Source organism: Hemicordylus capensis, chromosome 2, assembly GCF_027244095.1.
Source record: "Hemicordylus capensis ecotype Gifberg chromosome 2, rHemCap1.1.pri, whole genome shotgun sequence".
Lineage (NCBI taxonomy): Eukaryota > Metazoa > Chordata > Lepidosauria > Squamata > Cordylidae > Hemicordylus > Hemicordylus capensis.
The window spans coordinates 167,223,151-167,237,042 of record NC_069658.1 but is presented as its reverse complement, the minus strand read 5'-3'; the positions used below and the strand labels follow the sequence as shown (position 1 = coordinate 167,237,042).

At 43.9% G+C, this 13,892-nt stretch overlaps 1 protein-coding gene across 6 annotated transcripts in view; it reads right to left on the bottom strand.

Annotated features, from left to right (window-relative positions):
• TRPC4 (transient receptor potential cation channel subfamily C member 4) overlaps positions 1-13,892 on the bottom strand; it is a 280,034-nt gene that overhangs the window by 51,841 nt on the left and 214,301 nt on the right. The window lies entirely within an intron of this gene.

Here is a 13,892-nt window from a genome sequence, read left to right as displayed (position 1 = left end):
ATTGCACTGTATTAAATGTATTTTATTTTATAAATTGTTGCAGTGGTGTAACTTGATTACTTATAATTAGAATATATACTGTATTTACAATTAAAAACACACACCAGAGTATCTTGCAGTACTGCACAGTGCAGTAGAATTGTGGTTTAGGGCTATTGTTTTTTCCCTTGTTTCTGCTGAGGAACTACAAGCAGACTCCACACATTGGGGATTACCAGAGGCAGGTGCATTCAGACAAACCTGAGCCCCAGCAGCTTATAATCAAGAGCCTCCTACCGAGACATTAGCCTGACTTGTTTATCTTCTTCTCTCACTTGCTTAGTTTATGAGCAAACCCAAATAGAGAGCAAATCCTCAGAACCTTTCTCCCAATAAATCCAACTGCTCACATCCCAATGAGAACTTCACAAAAGGTACTTTCAGCAATCTGACTGTTGTAAAATAAAATAAAATAAAAATAATGTAAATTAATAGAGGTATTAAAAACCCAAGGACATATTACACAAACTGCAGCAAAGAAGATGGAGGGAGGGAGAAGTTGCAGAGAGGGAGAAGAGCATGGGAAGTTAGAGAAAATGAGCCATAAAAGGACATGTGGTGATCTGTTCAATATCAAATATGTCAGAGGCTTTGGTTCCAGGCTTTTGGTTTTAATTAAGTATTTTCATCATGTTGAGTGAGTAAATTCCACAAAGCATCTTTATCTTCCCCCTTTGAATATTGTGTTCTATCAGCTCTATCATGTTTTGGCTTTTGTCAAATGATTTTGAGGTCCTATCTGAAAATACATATATAATCTCAAGCATATTTTCTCATCTAGGCTTGTTTGCTATAATTAATAGTATTTGTTGTACAAGCATGTCATCTGTTTTGTATGCAAGCTACTTGCTTATTGGGGTACATTTCCATGATCAACTCTTGCTGATTATCTTCCGAAAAAAATGTCTTAATTTACAAGTAGCATTATTTAAAGTTGGTTCACATACTGCATGTTTTGGTTCACATATTGCATATTTTACTTCACTTGAGCAATCCTGACCACTCCTGAACATAACAATTGCTGGATCAGGACATGGCCTATCAAGTCCAGTGCACTACTGTAGACATGGATGAGAATATACTCCAGCCACTGGTTTTTCTTTTTAATGTTCTTCCCTTGGAGGGGAAGATGCTTAAGATAATTATTTCCCAGTTCACAAATTCTTACCTCACGAATTCCTTCACACACAAATAATTTGCATATCCATAGATTCCTCCTTGCGGGCATGGCTAACAGAGGAAGTAGACTTTCAGAATGCCATAAGAAGCACAGGTGGAAAACAGAACTGAGACCTGTGGGTTTTCTTTTTCTTTTAAGGGTACAGAAGCAGCTGATAGAATCTATTGATTTTATAACCAAGTTTATGAACAAAATAATATACTGTTTTCAAGATGAGAGAAACAAAGTTATGCTGACAAATCTTTATTTATTACATTTATTACAGGAGTACCTCGTTACTTGTGGGGGTTCTGTTCCTCGCCTACTACTGCGAGTAACGGAACCGCGAGTAATGAGGCATTGGGGAAAGGGGGGTTAGGTTCCAGGGTGGAGGGAAAAAATAGAAAAAGCCTGTAAAACAGCCCCCAAATGATCCAGAACTTACTGTGGCATGCTCTGCGGGTCTCCAGGAATGCCCCCCAAAGATGAAATAGCCTCTAAAACCATGAAAAGTTGTGGGAGAAAGTCCATTTTTCTCAAGAAACGAACCACAAAATGGCTCCTCCTGGCCTCCTAGGGACAAAATGGTGGCCGGAAGTGATTTGAACATCTCTCTTAAATAGATCCTATCAGCTGCTTTTGGAGTGATTCTCTTGCTCTTTTATAGAAAGCAAACAATAATCCAAGAAGTCTCACTTGTGTCTGTTGCCTTCAGGGGTGACTGCCACTATTCTCCCCCCCCCCTTATTTTCTTGTCCTGAATGAGTCTCCTCCTTGGTCCCCTCCTAACTGCACAATTAGCCATGCACCCAAACAGGATGCGAGCTGGCTGGCTGTGTGTTATTCACCACTCCGTCTGTGCTTCTAGCGAAGGTGGGGGAGACTTTGTGCCAACTATGCTCTGCGTCATTGCATGGCAGCAATGATGCAGAATATTGTTGGCACAGAATACAAATACGGAGAATATTTATATACCGCTTTTCAACCAAAGTTCCCAAAGCAGTTTACATATATACAAACAAAAATGGCTCGCTGTCCCCAAACACCTCACAGTCTAAAAAAAAGAAACATAAGATAGACACCAGCAACAGTCACTGGAGGTACTGTGCTGGGGGTGGATAGGGCCAGTTGCTCTCCCCCTGCTAAATAAAGAGAATCACCACTTTGAAAAAGTGCTTCTTTGCTCAGATAGCAGGGTTAACTTCCCATGCACAGCACTTCCCATGCCTTTGCTAGAAGCACAGAGTGGTGAGTAACACGCAGCCAGTCAGCCTGCATTCTGCTTGGGTGCACTGCTGGGGAGCATGGTATGCAAGCCACCATCCCCACTTTTTATTTTGTGTTATGCATGGCGCAGCGGGGAAGGTTGCCGGTTTGAATCCTTGCTGGTATGTTTCCCAGACTATAGGAAACACCTATAACGGGCAGCAGCGATATGGGAAGATGTGGAAAGGCATCTTCTCATACTGCACAGGAGGAGCCAATGGTAAACCCCTCCTGTATTCTACCAAAGAAAACCACAGGGCTCTGTGGGTGCCAGGAGTCGAAATCGACTTGACGGCACACTTTACCTTTATACAAAGAGCAGATAAAACAGTTGTATATATATAAATATAGTTCTGAATTTTAAAAACCCGATCAGTTATGGTGATCCCAAAATGATAAGACAGGTCAGAAGCTTCAACTGGTTGAGAATGCTGCCACAACAATGCTTGTGGGCACCACTCACTACACTACATAAGCTTTACAGGGTAGCTTCACTGACTGCCTGTTTGCTTCCCAGCCAGATGCAAAGTGCTGGTCCATCCGAGATCACTGAGAGACAGAGCAGATGGTCACCACCCCTGCTGGAGCCCTCCACTGCTCCGCACACGGTTACTTCTCTGGGCCAGGTAGCAGCTTTGTGTAGCTGCTGCCTCTGACTCCATCTGTCCAGTCCTCCAAGAGCCTTCCCAGCAGCTCCTGCCCTGCCCCCAGTCAGGCATGGGCTCATGATGCTCAGTCTCAGTCCCATTGGCCATGAAGGCACAGTGGGCAGCTGCAGCAGCTCCAATCATTCTCAGATGCCAAGAGCACTTCAGAACTTCCAGAGCACTTCCAGAACTTCTTGACCCACCCAGGTCATTACAGAAGCATTACTCCCTGCTTCTGTAATGACCTGGAGATTACAGAAGCAGGGAGGGGAGAAGACAGAAATGGGGCATCCAAGACTACACAGACAGGGACTTTTACACACAGCAGCTTTACAGCAAATTTACTGCGAGGCTTTACTGCAAACCTGAAGATGTCCCAAAAAACTGATACTAATAGTGGTGTTTTTTTTAAACCCTGGATATAAATCGGGCTACACTGGGCAGTGAAAAAGCCAAATTTTGAGTGAACTGCACCCTGATAACTCGCAGGGACTTCAGGGTAAATCTGGACAATATGTGAATGTACCCCCTCCATTCCAGAGGAGATGTGAGTTAAAAGGGATTCAAAAGCCCATGTGAAAAACTTCCAGGTGAGCTGTGGAATCAGTAAGTCCTGTCTGAAATCTTGGGTTGGAATAGGCAAATCTAAGGACCCTGGAGCATCCTGGACAGCACCTTGCCTGGTGTCTGGCACTCACCACAGCTACCACCGTTGCCACTACTGTTCCTAGTAACATCCTATTTGCCTTGCTTGCTTCGTGGCTCAGCAGGCAATGGATGCAAAGAGCAGGAGGAAAGCAAAGTAGTGGCAGGCAGTGAATCTACCCTTTCCAAACTCTGATGGAGCAGAGGACACTGCTGACTGGTTGGATACCAGATACACACTCAGCAGGCCAGTTATGTTGGTGAGGCAGACAGTTAGCTCAGTTATGTTTTATAGCTGCTTCCTTTGCAAATACAAAACAATATTATGTTTGACTAAGACTTAATTCCAGAAACAACTCAATTTTCTCCTTTCCCTTTCCCTCCCAGTCCCTTACAACAGTGGGGCAGCAGAGTCTGCCACGGTGCAGTGGCAGGGGTGCATTCTGATGCAACCCCCCCCCAAAATGGCCTCAAAATCTACTACTATGGATATTTATACACTGCTTTTCAAAAAACAAATTCTCAAAATAGCTTACTTAGAAAGATAAATAAAAAATAAATTAAAAAGATGATCCCCTGTCCTCAAAGTGCTCACAATCTAAAGAAATGCAAGGGAGGCACAAGCAACAGCCACTGGTGGGGTGGGTGGGAATGCTGTGCTGGAGGTGGATAGGGACAGTTACTCTCCTCCTGCTAAATATAACACAACTGCCACTTTTAAAAATGCCTATTTGCTCCATTAGCAAGGGTATCTGCCGTGACAGGTGACCACCTCAGTTTGCCTCATAAGAAAGCTGCCTGTGGGTGTAAGACTAGCCAGAGGTGCCATTTAGTGAAGACGGGAAACATATGAGTTTGCTCTTTAGCATTCCACAGGAAGCATCAAAACAGGAAGAGTGAATCACCCACATTTTCACTCTTCTTTGCCGCACATCCATGTATCATCCAAAGATATGTACAGCCTGCTTTCTGTCTCTCCAGAACCAGAAGATCAACTGAATATAGCAGCAAAGAGCAGGTCTAGCCCCTACATGTCAGAATTTGGCCAAGCCTCTTTCCTTCTGGCCATATGAAAGATTAGGTGAAGGGGCTAAGTGTGCTCAACAGGAGAAAACTAAGCAATTAAAATAAACCTAAGCTGCTTTTCAGACTCTCTAGAACAACATGACGGATGATTGCATTTAATTTAATCCACTTGATAATAATGTATTTTTGGAAATTCAATTATCTCTCCTAATTAAGCATATCAGATGGTAGTTATTAAAATCATACCAATTTATAACACAAGCTCCAATGTGCTGAATATGAAATCTACTCCCAATACTGGGCAGAACAAACATCCAGAATACATTTTATTGCTTTGGAGAGTCTAGCAGCACAGAATTTCATCAAACGCTTTAGTTACTCCTAGGTTGAGAGCTCTTATCTCTCTTCTATTGCCACGGAGCCACATAAGGCTGCCCTCTTCTTCCCTGTCCCTCTGCTCAAATTACATGAAATCCCCCTACTCAGGCTGGCATGGCAAGGGAGGTACTGTGATAACTGATGACACTGGATGGCAGACCAGCTGAAGGCTTTGAGCAGCCCCTTCCTTCTGTTGGGAATTCTCTCTGGTAAGAGATACCCTTCTATTACAGTGGAGTGCACAGAGGCAAAACACAGCAGAGTCTGCCTAGGCATGCGTGTATGCTGAGAGTAAAAGAAACTTGGAGCCAGTTCATAGTTTCAAATCAGTATAAGGAGTCTTATTGGTGAACTCCATTCTAGATAGTGAAGTAGAGAGACAGGATCTCTAATCTATCTCGCAAGCTGGATGGAGAGGGATGGTTTCTGCATCTCTGCACACATGGTGCAGGGAGAGAAGAGCGTGTGTGTTGCAAGGGAGAAGAAAGGGGAAAAGGAAGTGGCAGGAAGGAAGTCCCTGAGAGTAGCAATCTACATATCAAAGGGATAGTGTCAGAGCAGTAGAGAAGGGATGACCAATGTCTTGACCCTCTAGCCCTCTGACTCACTAGTCTGTCCCCCTCTGTCATTGAGACATGAGACAGTGCAAAGTCCTTCACTTCCAACACCTTCTGCAACTGCAGGAAGGCTCTGAAGAAGGATGGAGGGTAGAAATGTCATCTCTGCAGCATTGACGGCTATTGCATCTTGCATGGGCTTTCAAAGTCTGCTCTGTGGCAGCATGGGGTGGAGAGCTGTGAGCCTGGGGGAATGCTGCGCACAGTCAGCCTGCTAACAATGCATAGTAAGGCACCGACCTCCACCAATATGCCACCCAAGGTCGGTGGTCTGCAGATCTGGTCCTGCTAGTAGGACCCTTCTTCATTTGTTCAGTGCTTGAGTACTTAAAAAAAATTACGTTTAACTGCTTCACTACTCTAACGAACTATCTGGATGCATGTATCTCCATCATATAAGATGATACATTTACACAGGATCTGTATATCTGAACAGGAGACCTCTTTATTTGTGGAGGTTCTGTTCTGTAGGTGCAAATATAGAAACCACAAATAAACCTTACCCCTATGGGAACCTAGGGGTTAGGTTCCTAAAAACACAGAAAAGGCTATAACCCCAGGTGGGTGGGTAGAAATAAGAGAAATAAAGTGCTCTACCTTGATCTTGAGGTCTCTAGCTCTCCAGCAATGCCCCCCCAAACCTCCAATTCGTCCAATTTTCATGAAAAACCATGGAATTTTTGAGCCCTGAAATGGCTCTGTACTGCCTCCTGACCAGAAATAACACCGGAAATGACTCTGGAAATAATTTCCAGTGGCCCTGAAACCACAGATAGGCAGAAATCAACTATTTTTGCACCCTTGGATATGGAAATCATGTCTCCTAGATCTCACAACAGATACATGAAACCATGGATAACAAGGTCTACCTGTATTTATTTATGCTATATGTAATCAAATAAAAACTTTATTTCCTCTAATCTTATATAAGTTATTTAATTTTAAGAATAAGTGAAATGCCTGATGCCTCCAAATCTGGTGCCTGGACCACCTGACCTTAATTCTAGCCCTGGCAATTGACCTACCTTGGAAGGTGCCATCAGCCCCTTGGAGACAGGAGAGTTTAGCCTTAAAATCTGATTATCTTCTTTCCATACATGGTCCCCAGGACCAACCCATGGGAGTTAACATCCAGTCCTCAGATAAGGGTTGCAAGCTCCATGGGACTGGGGTTGATGTAGCACACACCCTTTGAGGTAACCCAGAATTACATCTTTCCCATAATGGGCAACTATCAGAGGACACAAAGGCATTCTCAGGATGGAGATAGGACACATCTATCACAGATCATCACAAGTTGATTCAGAATGGAAGAAGGGCCCAAGAGCTCACGGAAGGGAAGAGGAAGATGACTTCCTCAGTACTTTAACAGCAGAGTCTACATGTTGCACAAGACTCACTTTTCATCTTTGGACTGCAAAATAACTAGAATTGTTAGTAATATCTCATAATATCTCACACATATTTTTGTCCTTTCTCCACTGTCATAATTTCGTTCACAAATTGGAATTGTAAATAGTTTGGGTCTCTTCAATGCGTATCCATTTGGGGGATATTCATGACATGTTTTTAAAAAACTACGAGAGAAATACTGCCATCCTTAAAGATGGGATATGTGTGGACAGCTTATATATCGGGCCACTCAGGGTACACAAAGGGACATAGTATCCATTGCATGCACACTTATTGAGCTCACTCTGTGTTGAGGGCAGAAGAAACCCTCACCATAATGTTGTCCCTAAATGCAACACTTTGCTTTCCCTAAAAAAGTGAATGCCAACCAAGGATGAACTCTGGGATATTACTGGCATGGAGGCTAAACCTCCTCTCTGACCCTGCTGATTGCAGCCATTAAGGCTGGCTTCACACATCACAGAGAACTGGTGGCTCAGCGAAACTTCCAGTTCCCAGAGCACATGCACAAACCCAACTTGCCATGTCAGGAAGGATATTATGTCATCTGAACCCACCAACGTTGGCATATTCTACCCTATTTATTTTATTCATTCATTCATTCAACACATTTCTATGCTGCCCAAAACTTGCATCTCTGGGCGGTTTTGGCATATTCTACCCTACCTGTGCTTTCAAATGTGACATCTGTAACCTATTTCAAATTTAGGTTACAGATGTCAGTTTTGGAAACACAAGAAGGGTAGAATATGCCTACACTGGCAGCTTTGGACAACACACCCAATGTTGGTTTAGCTTTCCTGACACCCAAAGCTGGGCTAGCATGTGCACTTCAGGAACTGGTGGTTCATCCTCACATGTCATGGTTCTCCATGACGTGTGTAGCTGGTCTAAGAATATAAAGCCTACTTCTATGCACATGGTCCCATCCTAGGTTCTACAAAATCAGCTGGGACATTCATTTTGAATGCTCCACCATGACTTCCATATCTGACCATATTGAACATGAAAACTCCTTGCCACCCGCCTCTTCTTTTCTAATGCACCCCTCCTCTTTTATTATTATGGGCCTCATATGTCAGATCTGATTGATTGATTGATTAAGGGCCGTCAAGTTGGTGTCGACTCTTAGCGACCACATAGGTAGATTCTCTCCAGGATGATCTGTCTTCAACTTGGCCTTTAAGGTCTCTCAGTGGTGCATTCATTGCTGTCGTAATCGAGTCCATCCACTCTGCTGCTGACTGTCTACTTCTTCTCTTGCCTTCAACTTTCCCCAGCATTATAGACTTCTCAAGGGAGCTGGGTCTTTGCATAATGTGTCCAAAGTATGATAGTTTGAGCCTGTTCATTTGTGCTTGGACTGAAAATTCTGGATTGATTTGTTCTATGATCCATTTGTTTGTTTTCCTGGCTGTCCATGGTATCCTCAAAAGTCTTCAATCAATCAATCAATCAATCAATCAATGTCATATCTTGACTCTCCTAAAGAGTGGGAGAGAACTATATTTGATGTGATGGATTTGAAGAGTTCAGCAACAGAATGTTCTAACTGTAATATGCCTTTTTAACATGGAGGTTATCATGTAGTTTCTTGCTTATCAAGATGAGCTCAGCTCCTATTGTGGATTTAGAGCCCATGACTTTCCAACCCGAATGGATAGCTGCCAAACATAATACAGATATTTTGTTCTCTTTTCTCCCTATCTTGTACAGAGTTGAATCCTCCCTTTTCAAGTAACTAAATCCTGGAATTCAATCATCCCTTTCTTTATCGGTAACCTGCTAAATATGTCAAGAATAAATGAAAGATGAGTACACGTAAAAAGGAACTTTAATAACACAATGCTACAAGAATGACAGTTCTTATACTGTTGCTTTTATTGTCCCCACACCAATAAAGTCAGGAAGCAATAAAATTGGATAAAATGGGCCACTACTTTAGTAATTCAGAACAGTCAATTAGGCACTATAGTGAGAGATCTACTAATAATGGACAGGCCCAGCTGTGAGCCCCTAGCCTACGTTTTATGGGTAATTACACCCTGGCTTAGAGCAGCATCACAGCCCTGTCTGATCGCTGCTCTTAACCGACCAATAAGGTCAAAGTATCAGCAGGAAACATCACCTTCCTCCAAGCCATTCAGCCCTTAATGTTGGCAAAGCTCCTTCCAAAAAGAGAAGCCCCAGCCTTGGCTTCCTGAGGCATATAGCCTCTAGAAAATGGCTAGAACTACTTGTCGTGCCAAACACATGCCTTAGCGGCTCACTATTAATATAACTTAAACATCATCAGACCCACACTGTATCTGCCACGGGAGAGTTTAGCTTAGTCCTAGCTTCACCCCGACCTCTTCAGAGTATCAGTCAATCCTCTTCATAGATTCCCGCAAAATATGTCCAAGCCCAAGGGAGACAAATGCACCCCATCAGCCCTAAAAAGCTCAAGGCAAAATAACTGAATTTCAGAATGAGAAATATATTCCCCTCTCCAGGTCAGCAGCACGTGACCAAGGACACTGTCAATCTTCTGTGCCCTGGCAGTTTGACTGGGTTCCCTTGCTCCTCACCAGTCCCTGCACTGGGGCAGGTCTGATCATAACAGATAACGCCTGGTATCCAACTCCTAACATTAGCTAAATCATGCAAAACCCAGTGACCTATGGGCAGTCCTGAACTATCTACCAGATCATCCCCCCAAAAAACTATTACAATGGGGGGAGAGTTGGCCCCCCAGCACTTCCAGATGGAAGGTAGGAGTTGATTCCACAGCATTCTCTGCCTACTAATCTATGAGATCAAAGTGAGGCTGCATAGGCCCAGCAGAATCCCAAAGCCAGGGGCCTAGAATATAATGGCATAACCACAAATCAAAAGCCAGCCAGTCATGAAGGCATGCCGACACCTGGGAAAGAAACCACCTACACTGTGACACTCATCTGGAAGAAAAAGGCCTTCAACACACACAATACAGCTACTATTTTGTGACTGAATGCCAACACCCAACCGTCTTCATCTCCCTTTCAGAAAACCAATTTGGTGTGGCAGTGTCATGGGCATGCTGGAAGACTCCGAGGAGGAATTGGAGGCAGAAACAGAGCTGACAGCAGAGGAGGGTGGGCAAGGACCAGAAGGAGAGTGCAAAGGAGAGTGGGTCAGATGCACAAGGAGTCGAAGATGAGTTAGAGCCGGGTGAGGCAGCTCTTGTGGAGGCGACTGGTCTCAGCTGTGGACAGGCGCCAGTCCAAGAGACAGCAAGAGTTAAGGATCCGCATGTGCAGAACAACAGGCAAAGCTGCTGACTCAGCAACTCTTAATTAAAAGCACCGGGGGTCAGCCTATTTAAGATAGCAATAGCAATAGCAATAGCACTTACATTTATATACCGCTTTATAGCTGGAGCTCTCTAAGCGGTTTACAATGATTTAGCATATTGCCCCCAACATTCTGGGTACTCATTTTACCGACCTCGGAAGGATGGAAGGCTGAGTCAACCTTGAGCCCCTGGTCAGGATCGAACTTGTAACCTTCTGGTTACAGGGCGGCAGTTTTACCAGTGCGCCACCAGGGACTCCTGTAAGATGCCTGTAAACTACCCTGCTGATAGCAACAACAGTTTTCTGCGAGCTAATCGGCTCTGTTCGTGTATTATCTTGACCGTGTTTGGACCCTGAACTGTGTTGACCTTGCTTGTGGATATCACTTTGGACTCTGTTGGATTTATTGGATTGACTCGGATTGGACCTGGTATGGACAATTTATTCCTGTTAGATTTTGCTGTTCTGCTTCTGCCTCTGTTGCGCTTCGTCTGGCTAGCCTGACAGATTTACGACAGCCTGCTCCTATCCAAAAAGAGTGCAAGCTCAGCTGGGTGGTGCCCTTCTCATGACAGATTAAAACTGGCCTGAGTGAGAGCTAACCCATCCATGTGAGTAAAAAGGCAGCCCACTCTAGGAATCCCAGCCTCAAAATATCCTTATAGTGCCTGAACAGGGCACTTTCTCCTTGGTTTGCGCAGAGCAGCAAATTCACTGAGGGCTGGTCCACAGGCAAGTTTCATCAAATGACAACTTCCATATGCGAATCAACCATCACAGTTGATATTTGCCTCAAACATAGTACTTTTTAACATTTAGCTGCCAGTCTGTATCAAGTCTACAAGTAATTCTTTGGTGTATAATAACTTTCCCTCAATAAATCCCTATGAGGATTCATTACACCTTCATTTCTTCTATTCAATTTGACTGTCTTTTTGACAGTGCCAACTGTCAACTGCCATGTGCCAACTACATCCCACTCCTGCCCACAAAGCAGTGGGGTACTACTCAGTTTATGTTCTAGGATTTTTTTCAAAGTATTTAGGCTCCTGGTGTCTAATAATCTTTCCTCATAATGAATCCCTATGAGGATTCATTACACACCAAAGAGTCTAAACACCTCAAAAATTCCTAAAATATAAACTGAGTACCTAGTGGCTTGTGGGTTGCAGGGTAGTTGGATCATGGGATGCCATTAATTCCCCACCCCCACCTGCAAAGCAGTGGGGTTAAAATGAACAGAAGAAATGAAGGTGTGTAATGAAGACACCAAAGAATCTAAACACTTCAAAATTACCTTAAAAATAAATTGAGTATCCCAGTGTGTGTGTGTGTGTGTATAGTTGACACATGGCAGTTGAGAGTTGGTACTGTCCAATGATAGTCAAAATGAACAGAAAAAACGAAGGCGAATAATGAATCATCATAGGGATTCATTATGAGGAAAAATTAGACACCAAAGAAACTAAGCATTTCAATATTGCTCCAGCACCCAAGAAGACACGAGACACAGAGTGTTGGTATAAATAAAGGGCCACAATTTCGTTTAACTTGTAAACACCTTTTAAAGAACAGGGATTGGCTCTCCACCCCATACAGTGTGGTATCCCTAGGCATGCGCCACCAGGGCATGCCTGGCCTATGGCATAGGGTGACACACCTCGGCTCCAAGCAGCCCTGATGCTCTAGAGCAGGGGCTGCTCATCCTAGCCGGATGCCAGGCCTCTGCCATAATCAACCCCTGGTAGCCGTTCAGCGATTCTGGGGAGCTTAGCCTGACAGAATAGATTATCTAGGGCAGATCTCTCTGAGCCGTGCAGTCTCTAGAGAGTTGCCCTGTCTGACCTATAGCAAAACGCTTACCTGAAGGTGCTCACCGGCCTCCAATGTTATTCCCAACTGCACTGTACCAGCCATATTGTGACCAGGAAAGGGTTAAACTATCTATCTAACTAGTTATCAGTACAGTCCAGAGCAGGCAAAAAAGGACACACACCAACAGCCAATCAGGTGAGAGCCCAAAAAATTCCTGCCTGGCCCCAAAAGGCGACCAGTTCAAGCCTAGACTGTACCTTAGGGAGGGAGGGCGGGTGCCTTCTCAGAGCGAACTGAGGCTGTTGGCGTCAGAGCAAGCAGAGAGGCTGAAGCTCCGCCCCCGCAGAGGCTTGCCAGCCAATGGGAAGCTCTGATGCCTTGTGCCTCTTGCAGGGGGCTGCGGCAAACCGGCTGCGCTGCCCAATAGGGCGGTGAGCAGCATGATTCCTAAAAATTAAAATGAGTACCCCACTGCCTTGCAGGTGTGTGCGTGCAGGGGAGTCTAGTTGGCACATGGCAGTTGACAGTCCAGTGACTGGCAAAATGAACAGAAGAAATGAAGGTGTGCAATGAATCTTCATAGGGATTCATTATGAGGAAAAGTTATTATACACCAAAGAATCTGAACACTTGAAAAACAAGGACCGCACATTTTGCTCCATAATTCCACTTCTACAAGGGCTAGAGCTTAGCTTTTTTGTTAAATGAAAGCTGGGGATCCGTGTTAGGGTTACGATATGGCAACTTTGCATCCCCATTGTTTCCTATGGCGGAAATGTTCAAAATCGGTAAAAACTAAAAAGAAATTCATTAAAAATCAACCAAGTGTCCCACTGTCTTGAAGTTTGGGAGGTAGGTGGCACACATGGGAACCTACCCACTACCCAAATCCGGTGCCCCTAGGACCTTGTTAAGTGGTCCAAATCGGTCTGAATCCAAATCAAAGCAAAGCAAATAGAAATTGAATCTGGGGTGATTTGGAGGGGATAGATTTGGATACAAAACAAATCAGGAGTGATTTGTTTTGGGCACAAATCGAATTAAAAACAAGATGTGTGCACATCCCTAATTAACAGTCATTTATGTGCCTCAGATTTCTTCTTAAAGGGTCTCCAGTACTAGTACTACGGTAAGGATGTCAGAAGCACTGGGAAGTAGATATTCCAGGGTTCCTGGTGCTCAGGACACTACTGAATTTCTAATTTCTTCTCAGTGCTGGGGGGAAATATCAGGCCATTTCCAAGAGAATCTGAGGCAAGGGGGAGAAATGCTACTCATTGCTGATTAGTACATCTTTTGCCGAATGAAAGGTAGAAGGCACATATTTTTGCAAAGAGAGAAAATATACAGAGAAGGCAGCTCTTATTACCTGGTTGAGCAGTCCCAAAGGCCTTTGCTATTGCCATGAATCATCCAAGGTACAATTCTAAGAAATGGCCACTGCTTATTTATTCTGACAAATGACACACTGTGATTTTAATGATTTTTCTTCATTTTTGGAGTGAACACTTCTAAGTAAGCCTGTTTTAAATATTAATTTTGCAGGGCTTGTGAGAATATCACAATGTCC